Genomic DNA, 19,968 nt, shown 5'->3' with positions numbered 1-19,968 from the left:
AGTTGATACACATTCTAGTTGATACATTCTAGTTGATACACATTCCAGTTGATACACTCTAGTTGATACACATTCCAGTTCATACACTCTAGTTGATACACACAGTTCATACACTCTAGTTGATACACTAGTTGAAACACTCTAGTTGATACACACTAGTTGATACACACTCTAGTTGAAACACACTCTAGTTGATACACAGTTGATCTAGTTGATACACATTCTAGTTGAAACTCTAGTTGTTAGTTGATGAAACACACATTCTAGTTGATACTCACTCTAGTTTAAACACACTCTAGTTGATACACATTCCAGTTGATACACTCTAGTTGATACACATTCTAGTTGATACACTTTCCAGTTGATACACTTTCTAGTTGATACACATTCTAGTTGATACACATTCTAGTTGATACACATTCCAGTTGATACACTTTCTAGTTGAAACACACTAGTTGATACACATGCTAGTTGATACACACCCTAGTTGATACACATTCTAGTTGAAACACACTCTAGTTGATACACTCTAGTTGATACACTCTAGTTGATACATACTAGTTGATACACTCTAGTTGATACATTCTAGTTGAAACACACTCTAGTTGATTCACATTCTAGATGAAACACACTCTAGTTGATACACACTAGTTGATACACATTTTAGATGAGAAACACACTCTAGTTGATACACATTCTACTTGATACACACTCTAGTTGATACACACTCTAGTTGATACACATTTTAGATGAGATACACACTCTAGTTGATACACATTCAGTTGATTCTAGTTGATACACATTCTAGTTGATACACATTCTAGTTGATACACATTCCAGTTGATACACTTTCTAGTTGAAACACACTAGTTGATACACATGCTAGTTGATACACACCCTAGTTGATACACCCTAGTTGATACACATTCTAGTTGAAACACACTCTAGTTGATACACTCTAGTTGATACACTCTAGTTGATACATTCTAGTTGATACACTCTATTTGAAATACACTCTAGTTGATACACATTCCAGTTGATACACTCTAGTTGATACACTCTAGTTGATACATACTAGTTGAAAACACTCAAATTGATACACTCTAGTTGATACACTCAAATTGATACACACTAGTTGATACACTCTAGTTGATACACACTAGTTGATACACACTCTAGTTTATAGACTCTAGTTTAAACACTCCAGTTGAAATACACTCTAGTTGAAACATTCAGTTGATACACTCTATTTGAAACACACTCTAGTTGATACACATTCCAGTTCATACACTCTAGTTGATACACATTCTAGTTGATACATTCTAGTTGATACACATTCCAGTTCATACACTCTAGTTGATACACATTCCAGTTCATACACTCTAGTTGATACACATTCCAGTTCATACACTCTAGTTGATACACTCTAGTTAGTTGATACACTTTCTAGTTGATACACATTCTAGTTGATACACATTCTAGTTGATACACATTCCAGTTGATACACTTTCTAGTTGAAACACACTAGTTGATACACATGCTAGTTGATACACACCCTAGTTGATACACATTCTAGTTGAAACACACTCTAGTTGATACACTCTAGTTGATACACTCTAGTTGATACATACTAGTTGATACACTCTAGTTGATACATTCTAGTTGAAACACACTCTAGTTGATTCACATTCTAGATGAAACACACTCTAGTTGATACACACTAGTTGATACACATTTTAGATGTGAAACACACTCTAGTTGATACACATTCTACTTGATACACACTCTAGTTGATACACACTCTAGTTGATACACATTTTAGATGAGATACACACTCTAGTTGATACACATTCTAGTTGATACACACTCTAGTTGATACACATTCTAGTTGATACACATTCTAGTTGATACACATTCCAGTTGATACACTTTCTAGTTGAAACACACTAGTTGATACACACCCTAGTTGATACACCCTAGTTGATACACATTCTAGTTGAAACACACTCTAGTTGATACACTCTAGTTGATACACTCTAGTTGATACATTCTAGTTGATACACTCTATTTGAAATACACTCTAGTTGATACACATTCCAGTTGATACACTCTAGTTGATACACTCTAGTTGATACATACTAGTTGAAACACTCAAATTGATACACTCTATTGATACACACTAGTTGATACACTCTAGTTGATACACACTAGTTGATACACACTCTAGTTTATAGACTCTAGTTTAAACACTCCAGTTGAAATACACTCTAGTTGAAACATTCAGTTGATACACTCTATTTGAAACACACTCTAGTTGATACACATTCCAGTTCATACACTCTAGTTGATACACATTCTAGTTGATACATTCTAGTTGATACACATTCCAGTTCATACACTCTAGTTGATACACATTCCAGTTCATACACTCTAGTTGATACACATTCCAGTTCATACACTAGTTGATACACTCTAGTTGATACACATTCTAGTTGATACACAGTTGAAACACACTAGTTGATACACATGCTAGTTGATACACATTCTAGTTGATACACATTCTAGTTGAAATACACTCTAGTTGATACACTCTAGTTGATACATACTAGTTGATTCTAGTTGATACATTCTAGTTGAAACACACTCTAGTTGATTCACATTCTAGATGAAACACACTCTAGTTGATACACACTAGTTGATACACATTTTAGATGAGAAACACACTCTAGTTGATACACATTCTACTTGATACACACTCTAGTTGATACACACTCTAGTTGATACACACTAGTTGATACACATTTTAGATTGATACACACTCTAGTTGATACACATTCTAGTTGATACACACTCTAGTTGATACACATTCTAGTTGATACACATTCTAGTTGATACACATTCCAGTTGATACACTTTCTAGTTGATACACAGTTGATCACCTAGTTGAGTTGATACACACAGTTGAAACACACTCTAGTTGATACACTCTAGTTGATACATTCTAGTTGATACACTCTAGTTGAAATACACTCTAGTTGATACACATTCCAGTTGATACACTCTAGTTGATACACTCTAGTTGATACATACTAGTTGAAAACACTCAAATTGATACACTCTAGTTGATACACTCAAATTGATACACACTAGTTGATACACTCTAGTTGATACACTCTAGTTGATACACACTCTAGTTTATACACTCTAGTTTAAACACTCCAGTTGAAATACACTCTAGTTGAAACATTCTAGTTGATACACTCTATTTGAAACACACTCTAGTTGACATTCCAGTTCATACACTCTAGTTGATACACATTCTAGTTGATACATTCTAGTTGATACACATTCCAGTTCATACACTCTAGTTGATACATTCCAGTTCATTCTAGTTGATACACATTCTAGTTGATACACATTCTAGTTGATACACATTCCAGTTGATACACTTTCTAGTTGAAACACACTAGTTGATACACATGCTAGTTGATATACACCTAGTTGATACACATTCTAGTTGATACACATTCTAGTTGAAACACACTCTAGTTGATACACTCTAGTTGATACACTCTAGTTGATACATTCTAGTTGATACACTCTATTTGAAACACACTCTAGTTGATACGCATTCCAGTTGATACACTCTAGTTGATACACTCTAGTTGATACATACTAGTTGAAAACACTCAAATTGATACACACTAGTTGATACACTCTAGTTGATACACACTAGTTGATACACACTCTAGTTTATACACTCTAGTTTAAACACTCCAGTTGAAATACACTCTAGTTGATACACACTTGTTGAAACATTCTAGTTGATACACTCTATTTGAAACACACTCTAGTTGATACACATTCCAGTTGATACACTCTAGTTGATACACATTCTAGTTGATACACTTTCCAGTTGATACACTTTCTAGTTGATACACATTCTAGTTGATACACATTCTAGTTGATACACATTCCAGTTGATACACTTTCTAGTTGAAACACACTAGTTGATACACATGCTAGTTGATACACACCCTAGTTGATACACCCTAGTTGATACACATTCTAGTTGAAACACACTCTAGTTGATACACTCTAGTTGATACACTCTAGTTGATACATTCTAGTTGTTGAAACACACTCTAGTTGATACACATTCCAGTTGATACACTCTAGTTGATACATACTAGTTCTAGTTGAAACACACTCTAGTTGATACACTCTAGTTGATACTAGTTGATACACTCTAGTTGATACATACTAGTTGATACACTCTAGTTGATACATTCTAGTTGAAACACACTCTAGTTGATTCACATTCTAGATGAAACACACTCTAGTTGATACACACTAGTTGATACACATTTTAGATGAGAAACACACTCTAGTTGATACACATTCTACTTGATACACACTCTAGTTGATACACACTCTAGTTGATACACATTTTAGATGAGATACACACTCTAGTTGATACACATTTTTGAGACACTCTGTTGATACACATTCTAGTTGATACACATTCTAGTTGATACACATTCCAGTTGATACACATTCTAGTTGAAACACACTAGTTGATTCTAGTTGATACACACTAGTTGATCCTAGTTGATACACATTCTAGTTGAAACACACTCTAGTTGATACACTAGTTGATACACTCTAGTTGATACATTCTAGTTGATACACATTCTAGTTGAAACACACTCTAGTTGATACACTCTAGTTGATACACATTCTAGTTGATACACTCTATTGAAATACATTCTAGTTGATACACATTCCAGTTGATACACTCTAGTTGATACACTCTAGTTGATACATACTAGTTGAAAACACTCAAATTGATACACTCTAGTTGATACACTCAAATTGATACACACTAGTTGATACACTCTAGTTGATACACACTAGTTGATACACACTCTAGTTTATAGACTCTAGTTTAAACACTCCAGTTGAAATACACTCTAGTTGAAACATTCAGTTGATACACTCTATTTGAAACACACTCTAGTTGATACACATTCCAGTTCATACACTCTAGTTGATACACATTCTAGTTGATACATTCTAGTTGATACACATTCCAGTTCATACACTCTAGTTGATACACATTCCAGTTCATACACTCTAGTTGATACACATTCCAGTTCATACACTCTAGTTGATACACTCTAGTTGACACATTCTAGTTGATACACTCTAGTTGAAACACACTAGTTGAAACATTCAGTTGATACTAGTTGATACACATTCACTAGTTGATACACTCTAGTTGATACACACACTAGTTGATACACTCTAGTTGATACACACACACTCTAGTTGATAAACACATTCTAGTTGAAACACTCTAGTTGATACATTCTAGTTGATACACTCTAGTTGAAACACATTCTAGTTGACACACTCTAGTTGATACATTCTAGTTGAAAACACTCTAGTTGAGTTGATACACACTCTAGTTGATACTAGTTTAAACTCCAGTTGAAATACACTCTAGTTGATACACTCTAGTTGAACACACTCTAGTTGATACACATTCCAGTTCATACACTCTAGTTGATACACATTCTAGTTGATACATTCTAGTTGATACACATTCCAGTTCATACACTCTAGTTGAACACATTCCAGTTCATACACTCTAGTTGATACACTCTAGTTGATACACATTCTAGTTGATACACATTCTAGTTGATACACAATACACTTTCTAGTTGAACACACCAGTTGATACACTCTAGTTGATACACATTCTAGTTGATACACATTCTAGTTGAAACACACTCTAGTTGATACTAGTTGATACATTCTAGTTGATACATTCTAGTTCTAGTTGAAACACATTCTAGTTGATACACAGTTCTAGTTGATACACACTCAAGTTGATACACTAGTTGATACACTCTAGTTGATACACATTCTAGTTGAAACACACTCTAGTTGATACACTCTAGTTGATACACACTCTAGTTGATACACTCTAGTTGATACATTCTAGTTGAAATACACTCTAGTTGATTCACATTCTAGTTGAAACACACTCTAGTTGATACACACTAGTTGATACACATTTTAGATGAGAAACACACTCTAGTTGATTCTAGTTGATACATTCTAGTTGATACACACTCTAGTTGATACACATTTTAGATGAGATTCTAGTTGATACACATTCTAGTTGATACACATTCTAGTTGATACACATTCTAGTTGATACACATTCCAGTTGATACACTTTCTAGTTGAAACACACTAGTTGATACACATGCTAGTTGATACACACTAGTTGATACACCCTAGTTGATACACATTCTAGTTGAAACACACTCTAGTTGATACACTCTAGTTGATACACTCTAGTTGATACACTAGTTGATACACATTCTAGTTGAAACACACTCTAGTTGATACACTCTAGTTGATACATTCTAGTTGATACACTCTATTTGAAATACACTCTAGTTGATACACTCTAGTTGATACACTCTAGTTGATACACTCTAGTTGAGTTACACTCTAGTTGATACACTCTAGTTGATACACATTCCAGTTCATACACTCTAGTTGACATTCCACACACTCTAGTTGATTCCAGTTGATTCTAGTTGATACACTCTAGTTGATACACATTCTAGTTGAAACACTAGTTGATCTAGTTGATACACTCTAGTTGATACACATTCTAGTTGATACACACTCTAGTTGATACACATTCTCTAGTTGATACACTCTAGTTGATACATTCTAGTTGATACACACTCTAGTTGATACACTCTAGTTGATACATTCTAGTTGATACACTCTAGTTGAAACACACTCTAGTTGATACACATTCTAGTTGAAAACACTCTAGTGTAAATACACTCCAGTTGAAACATTCACATTGAAACACACTAGTTGATACACTCTAGTTGATACTCTAGTTGAGTTGATACACTCTAGTTGATACACACTCTAGTTTATACTCTAGTTTAAACACTCCAGTTGAAATACACTCTAGTTGAAACATTCAGTTGATACACTCTATTTGAAACACACTCTAGTTGATACAGTTCATACACTCTAGTTGATACACATTCTAGTTGATACACTCTAGTTGATACACATTCCAGTTGATACACATTCCAGTTCATTCTAGTTGTTACACTCTAGTTGATACACATTCTAGTTGATACACTTTCTAGTTGAAACACACTAGTTGATACACATGCTAGTTGATACACACCCTAGTTGATACACATTCTAGTTGATACACATTCTAGTTGAAACACACTCTAGTTGATACATTCTAGTTGAAACACTGGTTGAAACACACTCTAGTTGATCACATTCTAGTTGATACACACTCTAGTTGATACACACTAGTTGATACACATTTTAGATTGATACACACTCTAGTTTAGTTGATACACACTCTAGTTGATACACACTCTATTCACTCTAGTTGATACACTCTAGTTGATACACTCTAGTTGATTCACATTCTAGTTGAAACACACTCTAGTTGATACACACTCTAGTTGAAACAGTCTAGTTGATACATTCTAGTTGATACACATTCTAGTTGAAACACACACACTCTAGTTGATAAACTCTAGTTGATACACACATACTAGTTGATACACTAGTTGAAAACACTCAAATTGATACACTCTAGTTGATACACACTAGTTGATACACACTCTAGTTTATAGACTCTAGTTTAAACACTCCAGTTGAAATACACTCTAGTTGATACACTCTATTTGAAACACACTCTAGTTGATACACATTCCAGTTCATACACTCTAGTTGATACACATTCTAGTTGATACATTCTAGTTGATACACATTCCAGTTCATACACTCTAGTTGATACACATTCCAGTTCATTCTAGTTGATACACATTCCAGTTCATACACTCTAGTTGATTCTAGTTGATACACATTCTAGTTGATACACTTTCTAGTTGAAACACACTAGTTGATACACATGCTAGTTGATACACACCCTAGTTGATACACATTCTAGTTGAAACACACTCTAGTTGATACACTCTAGTTGATACATACTAGTTGATACACTCTAGTTGATACATTCTAGTTGAAACACACTCTAGTTGATTCACATTCTAGATGAAACACACTCTAGTTGATACACACTAGTTGATACACATTTTAGATGAGAAACACACTCTAGTTGATACACATTCACTTGATACACACTCTAGTTGATACACACTCTAGTTGATACACAGTTGATACACATTTTAGATGAGATACACACTCTAGTTGATACACATTCTACTTGATACACACTCTAGTTGATACACATTCTAGTTGATACACATTCTAGTTGATACACATTCCAGTTGATACACTTTCTAGTTGAAACACACTAGTTGATACACATGCTAGTTGATACACACCCTAGTTGATACACCCTAGTTGATACACATTCTAGTTGAAACACACTCTAGTTGATACACTCTAGTTGATACATTCTAGTTGATACACTCTAGTTGAAATACACTCTAGTTGATACACATTCCAGTTGATACACTCTAGTTGATACACTCTAGTTGATACATACTAGTTGAAAACACTCAAATTGATACACTCTAGTTGATACACTCAAATTGATACACACTAGTTGATACACTCTAGTTGATACACACTAGTTGATACACTCTAGTTTATAGACTCTAGTTTAAACACTCCAGTTGAAATACACTCTAGTTGAAACACAGTTGATACACTCTATTTGAAACACACTCTAGTTGATTCCAGTTCATACACTCTAGTTGATACACATTCTAGTTGATACATTCTAGTTGATACACATTCCACACACTCTAGTTGATACACATTCCAGTTCATACACTCTAGTTGATACACATTCCAGTTCATACACTCTAGTTGATACACTCTAGTTGATACACATTCTAGTTGATACACTTTCTAGTTGAAACACACTAGTTGATACACATGCTAGTTGATCTAGTTGATACACATTCTAGTTGAAACACACTCTAGTTGATACACTAGTTGATACATCTAGTTGATACATTCTAGTTGAAACACACTCTAGTTGATCACATTCTAGTTGAAACACACTCTAGTTGATACACACTAGTTGATACACATTTTAGATGAGAAACACACTCTAGTTGATACACATTCTACTTGATACACACTCTAGTTGATCTAGTTGATGACTAGTTGATACACATTTTAGATGAGATACACACTCTAGTTGATACACATTCTAGTTGATACACACTCTAGTTGATACACATTCTAGTTGATACACATTCTAGTTGATACACACTCTAGTTGATACATATGCTAGTTGATACACACTAGTTGATACACCCTAGTTGATACACATTCTAGTTGAAACACACTCTAGTTGATACACTCTAGTTGATACATTCTAGTTGATACACTCTATTTGAAATACACTCTAGTTGATACACAGTTCTAGTTGATACACTCTAGTTGATACACACTAGTTGATACACTCTAGTTGATACACTCTAGTTGATACACACTCTAGTTTAAACACTCCAGTTGAAATACACTCTAGTTGAAACATTCAGTTGATACACTCTAGTTGAAACACACTCTAGTTGATACACATTCCAGTTCATACACTCTAGTTGATACACATTCTAGTTGATACATTCTAGTTGATACACATTCCAGTTCATACACTCTAGTTGATACACATTCCAGTTCATACACTCTAGTTGATACACATTCCAGTTCATACACTCTAGTTGATACACTCTAGTTGATACACATTCTAGTTGATACACTTTCTAGTTGAAACACACTAGTTGATACACATGCTAGTTGATACACACCCTAGTTGATACACTCTAGTTGATACATTCTAGTTGAAACACACTCTAGTTGATACACTAGTTGATACACTCTAGTTGAAACACTCTGGTTGAAACACACTCTAGTTGATTCACATTCTAGATGAAACACACTCTAGTTGATACACACTCTAGTTGATACTCACTCTAGTTGATACACTCTGGTTGAAACACACTCTAGTTGATTCACATTCTAGATGAAACACACTCTAGTTGATACACACTCTAGTTGAAACACTAGTTGATACATTCTAGTTGATACACACTCTAGTTTAAACACACTCTAGTTGAAACACATTCTAGTTGATAAACACTCTAGTTGATACACTCTAGTTGATACATTCTAGTTGATAGTTGATTTGAAACACACTCTAGTTGATACACATTCCAGTTGATACACTCTAGTTGATACACATTCTAGTTGATACACTTTCCAGTTGATACACTTTCTAGTTGATACACATTCTAGTTGATACACATTCTAGTTGAAACACATTCTAGTTGATACACATTCTAGTTGAAACACACTAGTTGATACACATGCTAGTTGATACACACCCTAGTTGATACACATTCTAGTTGATACACACTCTAGTTGATACACTCTACACATTCTAGTTGATACACTCTATTTGAAACACACTCTAGTTGATACACATTCCAGTTGATACACTCTAGTTGAGTTACACATACTAGTTGATACACTAGTTGATACACTCTAGTTGATACATTCTAGTTGATACACACTCTAGTTGATACACAGTTGAAATACACTCTAGTTGAAACATTCAGTTGATACACTCTAGTTGAAACACACTCTAGTTGATACACATTCCAGTTCATACACTCTAGTTGATACATTCTAGTTGATACATTCTAGTTGATTCCAGTTCATACACTCTAGTTGATACACATTCCAGTTCATACACTCTAGTTGATACACATTCCAATACACTCTAGTTGATACACATTCTAGTTGATACACTTTCTAGTTGACACACACACTCTAGTTGATACACACCCTAGTTGATACACATTCTAGTTGAAACACACTCTAGTTGATACAGTTGATACATACTAGTTGATACACTCTAGTTGATACATTCTAGTTGAAACACACTCTAGTTGATTCACATTCTAGATGAAACACACTCTAGTTGATACACACTAGTTGATACACATTTTAGATGAGAAACACACTCTAGTTGATACACATTCTACTTGATACACACTCTAGTTGATACACACTCTAGTTGATACACACTAGTTGATACACATTTTAGATGAGATACACACTCTAGTTGATACACATTCTACTTGATACACACTCTAGTTGATACACATTCTAGTTGATACACATTCTAGTTGATACACAGTTGATCTAGTTGAAACACACTAGTTGATACACATGCTAGTTGATACACACCTAGTTGATACACCTAGTTGATACACATTCTAGTTGAAACACACTCTAGTTGATACACTCTAGTTGATACATTCTAGTTGATACACTCTATTTGAAATACACTCTAGTTGATACACATTTCAGTTGATAAACTCTAGTTGATACACTCTAGTTGATACATACTAGTTGAAAACACTCAAATTGATACACTCTAGTTGATACACTCAAATTGATACACACTAGTTGATACACTCTAGTTGATACACACTAGTTGATACACACTCTAGTTTATAGACTCTAGTTTAAACACTCCAGTTGAAATACACTCTAGTTGAAACATTCAGTTGATACACTCTATTTGAAACACACTCTAGTTGATACACATTCCAGTTCATACACTCTAGTTGATACACATTCTAGTTGATACATTCTAGTTGATACACATTCCAGTTCATACACTCTAGTTGATACACATTCCAGTTCATACACTCTAGTTGATACACATTCCAGTTCATACACTCTAGTTGATACACTCTAGTTGATACACATTCTAGTTGATACACTTTCTAGTTGAAACACACTAGTTGATACACATGCTAGTTGATATACACCCTAGTTGATACACCCTAGTTGATACACATTCTAGTTGAAACACACTCTAGTTGATACACTCTAGTTGATACACTCTAGTTGATACATTCTAGTTGATACACTCTATTTGAAACACACTCTAGTTGATACGCATTCCAGTTGATACACTCTAGTTGATACATACTAGTTGAAAACACTCAAATTGATACACACTAGTTGATACACTCTAGTTGATACACACTAGTTGATACACACTCTAGTTTATACACTCTAGTTTAAACACTCCAGTTGAAATACACTCTAGTTGATACACACTTGTTGAAACATTCTAGTTGATACACTCTATTTGAAACACACTCTAGTTGATACACATTCCAGTTGATACACTCTAGTTGATACACATTCTAGTTGATACACTTTCCAGTTGATACACTTTCTAGTTGATACACATTTTAGTTGATACACATTCTAGTTGATACACATTCCAGTTGATACACTTTCTAGTTGAAACACACTAGTTGATACACATGCTAGTTGATACACACCCTAGTTGATACACCCTAGTTGATACACATTCTAGTTGAAACACACTCTAGTTGATACACTCTAGTTGATACACTCAGTTGATACATTCTAGTTGATACACTCTAGTTGAAACACACATTCTAGTTGATACACATTCCAGTTGATACACTCTAGTTGATAATACACACTCTAGTTGATACACTCTAGTTGATACACATTCTAGTTGAAACACACTCTAGTTGATACACTCTAGTTGATACTAGTTGATACACTCTAGTTGATACACAGTTGAAACACACTCTAGTTGAAACACACTCTAGTTACAAACTAGTTTCCAGTTGATACACTCTAGTTGAAACGCTCTAGTTGATACACTCTAGTTGATACACACACAGTTGAAACACTCTAGTTGATACATTCTAGTTGATACACTCTAGTTGAAACACTCTAGTTGATACATTCTAGTTGATACTCACTCTAGTTGATACACACTCTAGTTGATACAATTATAGTTGATACACACTCTAGTTTAAATACACTCTAGTTGAAACACACTAGTTTAAACACTCTAGTTGAAACACTAGTTAGTTGATACACACTCCAGTTGATACACATTCTAGTTGATAACATTAGTTGATACAATTTGAAACACACTCTAGTTGATACACATTCCAGTTCATACACTCTAGTTGATACACATTCTAGTTGATACATTCTAGTTGATACACATTCCAGTTCATACACTCTAGTTGATACACATTCCAGTTCATACACTCTAGTTGATACACATTCTAGTTGATACACATTCTAGTTGATACACATTCCAGTTGATACACTTTCTAGTTGAAACACACTAGTTGATACACATGCTAGTTGATACACACCCTAGTTGATACACCCTAGTTGATACACATTCTAGTTGAAACACACTCTAGTTGATACACTCTAGTTGATACACTCTAGTTGATACATTCTAGTTGATACACTCTATTTGAAACACACTCTAGTTGATACGCATTCCAGTTGATACACTCTAGTTGAGTTGAAAACACTCAAATTGATACACACTAGTTGATACACTCTAGTTGATACACATTCTAGTTGAAACACACTCTAGTTGATACACTCTAGTTGATACATACTAGTTGATACACTCTAGTTGATACATTCTAGTTGAAACACACTCTAGTTGATTCACATTCTAGATGAAACACACTCTAGTTGATACACACTAGTTGATACACATTTTAGATGAGAAACACACTCTAGTTGATACACATTCTACTTGATACACACTCTAGTTGATACACACTCTAGTTGATACACATTTTAGATGAGATACACACTCTAGTTGATACACATTCTACTTGATACACACTCTAGTTGATACACATTCTAGTTGATACACATTCTAGTTGATACACATTCCAGTTGATACACTTTCTAGTTGAAACACACTAGTTGATACACATGCTAGTTGATACACACCCTAGTTGATACACCCTAGTTGATACACATTCTAGTTGATACACATTCTAGTTGATACACTCTAGTTGATACACATTCTAGTTGAAACACACTCTAGTTGATACACTCTAGTTGATACACTCTAGTTGATACATTCTAGTTGATACACTCTATTTGAAATACACTCTAGTTGATACACATTCCAGTTGATACACTCTAGTTGATACACTCTAGTTGATACATACTAGTTGAAAACACTCAAATTGATACACTCTAGTTGATACACTCAAATTGATACACACTAGTTGATACACTAGTTGATAAACACTAGTTGATACACACTCTAGTTTATAGACTCTAGTTTAAACACTCCAGTTGAAATACACTCTAGTTGAAACATTCAGTTGATACACTCTATTTGAAACACACTCTAGTTGATACACATTCCAGTTCATACACTCTAGTTGATACACATTCTAGTTGATACATTCTAGTTGATACACATTCCAGTTCATACACTCTAGTTGATACACATTCCAGTTCATACACTCTAGTTGATACACATTCCAGTTCATACACTCTAGTTGATACACTCTAGTTGAAACAAATTCTAGTTGATACACACTAGTTGATACTCACTCTAGTTGAAACACACTCTAGTTGAAACAAATTCTAGTTGATACTCACTTGTTGATACACATTCTAGTTGATACACTCTAGTTGATATACACTCTAGTTGAAACACTCTAGTTGATACACTAGTTGATACTACTCTGAAACACACTCTAGTTGAAACACTCTAGTTGATACATTCTAGTTGATACTCACTCTAGTTTAAACACACTCTAGTTGAAACAAATTATAGTTGAAACACACTCTAGTTTAAACACACTCCAGTTGAAACAAATTCTCGTTGAAACACACTAGTTTAAACACTCTAGTTGATAAACTCTCGTTGATACACACTAGTTGATACACACTAGTTGAAACACTAGTTGAGACACACTCTAGTTTATACTCTAGTTTAAACTCTCCAGTTGAAATACACTCTAGTTGAAACATTCAGTTGATACACTCTATTTGAAACACACTCTAGTTGATACACATTCCAGTTCATACACTCTAGTTGATACACATTCTAGTTGATACATTCTAGTTGATACACATTCCAGTTCATACACTCTAGTTGATACACATTCCAGTTCATACACTCTAGTTGATACACATTCCAGTTCATACACTCTAGTTGATACACTCTAGTTGATACACATTCTAGTTGATACACTTTCTAGTTGAAACACACTAGTTGATACACATGCTAGTTGATACACACCCTAGTTGATACACCCTAGTTGATACACATTCTAGCTGAAACACACTCTAGTTGATACATTCTAGTTGAAACACTCTGGTTGAAACACACTCTAGTTGATTCACATTCTAGATGAAACACACTCTAGTTGATACACACTAGTTGATACACATTTTAGATGAGATACACATTCTAGTTGAAACACACTCTAGTTGAAACACATTCTAGTTGATACACACTAGTTGATACACACTCTAGTTGATATCACTCTAGTTGATACACTCTGGTTGAAACACACTCTAGTTGATTCACATTCTAGTTGAAACACACTCTAGTTGATACACTCTAGTTGAAACAGTCTAGTTGATACATTCTAGTTGATACACTCTAGTTTAAACACACTCTAGTTGAAACAAATTATAGTTGAAATACACTAGTTTAAACACTCTAGTTGATACACTCTAGTTGATACGTTGATACACTCTAGTTGATAATACAGTTGATACATACTAGTTGAAAACACTAGTTGATACACTCTAGTTGATACACACTAGTTGATACACACTCTAGTTTATAGACTCTAGTTTAAACACTCCAGTTGAAATACACTCTAGTTGAAACATTCAGTTGATACACTCTATTTGAAAAACACACTCTAGTTGATACACTAGTTTCCAGTTCATACACTCTAGTTGATACACATTCTAGTTGATACATTCTAGTTGATACACATTCCAGTTCTAGTTGATACACTCTAGTTGATACATTCAGTTTCTTTCAGTTCTAGTTGATACACTTTCTAGTTGATACACATTCCTAGTTGATACACTAGTTGATACACTCTAGTTGATACACATTCTAGTTGATACACTTTCTAGTTGAAACACACTAGTTGATACACATGCTAGTTGATACACCCTAGTTGATACACCCTAGTTGATACACATTCTAGTTGAAACACACTCTAGTTGATACACTCTAGTTGATACACTCTAGTTGATACATTCTAGTTGATACACTCTATTTGAAACACACTCTAGTTGATACGCATTCCAGTTGATACACTCTAGTTGATACACTCTAGTTGATACATACTAGTTGAAAACACTCAAATTGATACACACTAGTTGATACACTCTAGTTGATACACACTAGTTGATACACTCTAGTTTTACACTCTAGTTTAAACACAGTTGAAATACACTCTAGTTGATACACACTTGTTGAAACATTCTAGTTGATACACTCTATTTGAAACACACTCTAGTTGATACACATTCCAGTTGATACACTCTAGTTGATACACATTCTAGTTGATACACTTTCCAGTTGATACACTTTCTAGTTGATACACATTCTAGTTGATACACATTCTAGTTGATACACATTCCAGTTGATACACTTTCTAGTTGAAACACACTAGTTGATACACATGCTAGTTGATACACCCAGTTGATACACCCTAGTTGATACACATTCTAGTTGAAACACACTCTAGTTGATACACTCTAGTTGATACACATTCTAGTTGATACACATTTTCTAGTTGATACACACAGTTGCTAGTTGATACACACACACTCTAGTTGATACACATTCTAGTTGAAACACACTCTAGTTGATACACTCTAGTTGATACACTCTAGTTGAATACATTCTAGTTGAAACACACTCTAGTTGATACACTCTAGTTGAAACACATTCCTAGTTGATACACACTACACTAGTTGATACACTCTAGTTGATACACTAGTTGATACTCTAGTTGAAATACACTAGTTGAAACACTCTAGTTGATACACTCTAGTTGATACACTCTAGTTGAAACACACTCTAGTTGAAACAAATTATAGTTGAAACACTAGTTTAAACACACTAGTTGAAAAATACTAGTTTAAACACTCTAGAAACACTAGTTGAGACACACTCTGAGTTTAAACACTCAGTTGAAATACACTCTAGTTGAAACATTCAGTTGATACACTCTATTTGAAACACACTCTAGTTGATACACATTCCAGTTCATACACTCTAGTTGATACACACTACATACACTCTAGTTGATACACATTCCAGTTGATACACATTCTAGTTGATACACTTTCCAGTTGATACACATTCTAGTTGATACACATTCTAGTTGATACACATTCCAGTTGATACACTTTCTAGTTGAAACACACTAGTTGATACACATGCTAGTTGATACACACCCTAGTTGATACACCCTAGTTGATACACATTCTAGTTGAAACACACTCTAGTTGATACACTCTAGTTGATACACTCTAGTTGATACATTCTAGTTGATACACTCTATTTGAAACACACTCTAGTTGATACGCATTCCAGTTGATACACTCTAGTTGATACATACTAGTTGAAAACACTCAAATTGATACACACTAGTTGATACACTCTAGTTGATACACATTCTAGTTGAAACACACTCTAGTTGATACACTCTAGTTGATACATACTAGTTGATACACTCTAGTTGATACATTCTAGTTGAAACACACTCTAGTTGATTCACATTCTAGATGAAACACACTCAGTTGATACACACTAGTTGATACACATTTTAGATGAGAAACACACTCTAGTTGATACACACTACTTTACACACTCTAGTTGATACACACTCTAGTTGATACACACTCTAGTTGATACACATTTACAGTTGATACACACTCTAGTTGATACACATTCTAGTTGATACACATTCTAGTTGATACACATTCCAGTTGATACACTTTCTAGTTGAAACACACTAGTTGATACACATGCTAGTTGATACACATTCTAGTTGATACATTCTAGTTGATACACATTCTAGTTGAACACACTCTAGTTGATACACTCTAGTTGATACACTCTAGTTGATACATTCTAGTTGATACACTATTTGAAATTCTAGTTGATACACATTCCAGTTGATACACTCTAGTTGATACACTCTAGTTGATACATACTAGTTGAAAACACTCAAATTGATACACTCTAGTTGATACACTCAAATTGATACACACTAGTTGATACACTCTAGTTGATACACACTAGTTGATACACACTCTAGTTTTGATAGTTTAAACACTCCAGTTGAAATACACTCTAGTTGAAACATTCAGTTGATACACTCTATTTGAAACACACTCTAGTTCCAGTTCATACACTCTAGTTGATACACATTCTAGTTGATACATTCTAGTTGATACACATTCCAGTTCATACACTCTAGTTGATACACACATACACTCTAGTTGATACACATTCCAGTTCATACACTCTAGTTGATACACACAAATTCTAGTTGATACACACTCTAGTTGAAACACACTCTAGTTGAAACACATTCTAGTTGATACACACTTGTTGATACACATTCTAGTTGAAACACAGTTGATACACTCTAGTTGATACATTCTAGTTGAAACACTCTAGTTGATACACATTCTAGTTGATACACTCTAGTTGATACACATTCTAGTTGAAATACACATTCTAGTTGATACACACTCTAGTTGATACACTCTAGTTGATACACTCTCCAGTTGAAACAAATTCAGTTGAAACACACTAGTTTAAACACTCTAGTTGATAAACTCTCGTTGATACACACTAGTTGATACACACTAGTTGAAACACTAGTTGAGACACACACTCTAGTTGATACTCTAGTTTAAACTCTCCAGTTGAAATACACTAGTTGAAACATTCAGTTGATACACTCTATTTGAAACACACTCTAGTTGATACACATTCCAGTTCATACACTCTAGTTGATACACATTCTAGTTGATACACAGTTGATACACATTCCAGTTCATACACTCTAGTTGATACACATTCCAGTTCATACACTCTAGTTGATACACATTCCAGTTCATACACTCTAGTTGATACACTCTAGTTGATACACATTCTAGTTGATACACTTTCTAGTTGAAACACACTAGTTGATACACATGCTAGTTGATACACACCCTAGTTGATACACCTAGTTGATACACATTCTAGTTGAAACACACTCTAGTTGATACATTCTAGTTGAAACATGAAACACACTCTAGTTGATCACATTCTAGATGAAACACACTCTAGTTGATACACACTAGTTGATACACATTTTAGATGAGATACACATTCTACTTGAAACACACTCTAGTTGAAACACATTCTAGTTGATACACACTAGTTGATACACACTCTAGTTGATACACTCTAGTTGATACACTCTGGTTGAAACACACTCTAGTTGATTCACATTCTAGATGAAACACACTCTAGTTGATACACACTCTAGTTGAAACAGTCTAGTTGATACATTCTAGTTGATACTCTAGTTTAAAACACTCTAGTTGAAACAAATTAAGTTGAAACACACTAGTTGAAACACTCTAGTTGATACACTCTAGTTGATAAACACACTCTAGTTGATACACAGTTTCTAGTTGATACACTAGTTGATACACTCTAGTTGATACACTCTAGTTGATACACTCTAGTTGAAACATTCAGTTGATACACTCTATTTGAAACACACTCTAGTTGATACACATTCTAGTTGATACATTCTAGTTGATACACATTCCAGTTCATACACTCTAGTTGATACACATTCCAGTTCATACACTCTAGTTGATACACATTCCAGTTCATACACTCTAGTTGATACACTCTAGTTGATACACATTCTAGTTGATACACTTTCTAGTTGAAACACACTAGTTGATACACATGCTAGTTGATACACACCCTAGTTGATACACATTCTAGTTGAAACACAC

Source organism: Oncorhynchus nerka, linkage group LG26, assembly GCF_034236695.1.
Source record: "Oncorhynchus nerka isolate Pitt River linkage group LG26, Oner_Uvic_2.0, whole genome shotgun sequence".
Taxonomy (NCBI): domain Eukaryota; kingdom Metazoa; phylum Chordata; class Actinopteri; order Salmoniformes; family Salmonidae; genus Oncorhynchus; species Oncorhynchus nerka.
Note: the sequence above shows the minus strand (reverse complement) of the source record.